General features: G+C 35.9%; 1 non-coding gene across 1 annotated transcript; it reads right to left on the reverse strand.

Moving 5' to 3' along the window:
* Positions 1 to 278: 278 nt before the first annotated feature.
* LOC121226014 (small nucleolar RNA R71) lies at positions 279 to 385 on the reverse strand. Its single transcript, XR_005923914.1, has one exon. It is a non-coding gene; the product is annotated as a small nucleolar RNA R71 (small nucleolar RNA).
* Positions 386 to 1510: the final 1125 nt, after the last annotated feature.

The raw sequence follows: 1510 nt of genomic DNA on the forward strand, positions 1-1510 counted from the left end.
TGAAACTGGTAATGTTTCAGATGCTACAAACGGTAGGACAGTTTAGTGGATTGTCTACTGAAGATCCATGATTGCACTTAAGACTTTTCTTGGAAGTCTATGACTCATTCAGACAACATGGTACTCCTGAAGACGCCCTATGACTTAAATTGTTTCTATATTCATTAAAAGATCGTGCTAGAGCATGGTTGAACGCTTTGTCGTTAGGGATGGTGGCATCTTGAAATGATCTTTGTCAAAGGTTTTTGCTATGATATAATCCTCCAAATATGTATGCCAAGTTAAAGAATGATATCACATCTTTTCGACAATCAGAGGATGAGACGTTGTATGATGTTTTGGAGCGATTCAAGGAATTACTTAGGAAATGTCCAATGCATGGTTTCCAATACTGGACACAGATGGAAATGTTTTAAAATGGATTAAACACACAAACAAGGATGGTAGTTAATGCGTCTGCTAATGGTAATTTGCTAGATAAATTATATAATGAAGCATATGACATTTTGGAACGAATTACCAACAATGATTATCAATACCCTACTATGAGAATGGGGATTGGCAGAAGAGTTCTAGCACAATGGAGCTTGATGCAATCACTTCATTAACGACTTAGGTATCATTTTTAGCTAATATGATCAAAACACTAAAGTGACCAATTGTAGTTTAGGAGATAAAAACAGCCAAGCTATCATATGTTTATTGTGGGGAAGACCATATTTTTGATGAATGCCCATCAAACCCAACCTCTGTGTATTACATGAGTAATTTTAACTAGAACAATAACACATATTCCAACACTTACAATCTAAGGTGGAAGCAACATCCAAACTTCAGTTGGAATAATCAAGGAATGGTGAACTCCAACAATGTTGTTCAACAGAATTCCACAAATGCACCACTTTGTTGTAATCAACCTATGCCACGACAACATGTTCAACAAAGTTCAGCATCATCTTTTTCTTCTATGGAAGCTCTATTGAAGGAATATATGATAAAAAATGATGTTGTGATCTAGAGTCAAGCTGCATCCCTAAAAGCTTTGGAAAATCAAGTAGGGCAGATTTCCAATGCGTTAAACTTGAGACCTCAAGAAGCATTGTCAAGTGACACTGAAAATTCAATATCTTAATGGAAGGAATATTGCAAGGCCATTACGCTTAGAAGTGGTACTCAATTACCTAGAGTTGTTAATGATGCCATTACAGATAAGGACAGCTCAGATCTCACACATAGAAAGAATTCAGACCAATCTTTGGAGTAGTTTATAACTGAGCGGACCAATCAAAAGAATATTGTAACAAAATCAGATTGTGCTGCCAATAAAAATGCCACACCAAAAAAATATCAACAATCTAAAGGAAAGCCACCACCACCTTTTCCTCAACGATTTTAAAAATCTAAGCAATATTTTCAGTTCAAAATTTTTTTGGATGTCTTGAAGTAACTCCATATCAACATACCGTTGGTGGAAGCGTTGGAGCAAATGCCCAACTACGTAAAATTCATG

This window comes from Gossypium hirsutum, chromosome D13, assembly GCF_007990345.1.
Source record: "Gossypium hirsutum isolate 1008001.06 chromosome D13, Gossypium_hirsutum_v2.1, whole genome shotgun sequence".
Taxonomy (NCBI): domain Eukaryota; kingdom Viridiplantae; phylum Streptophyta; class Magnoliopsida; order Malvales; family Malvaceae; genus Gossypium; species Gossypium hirsutum.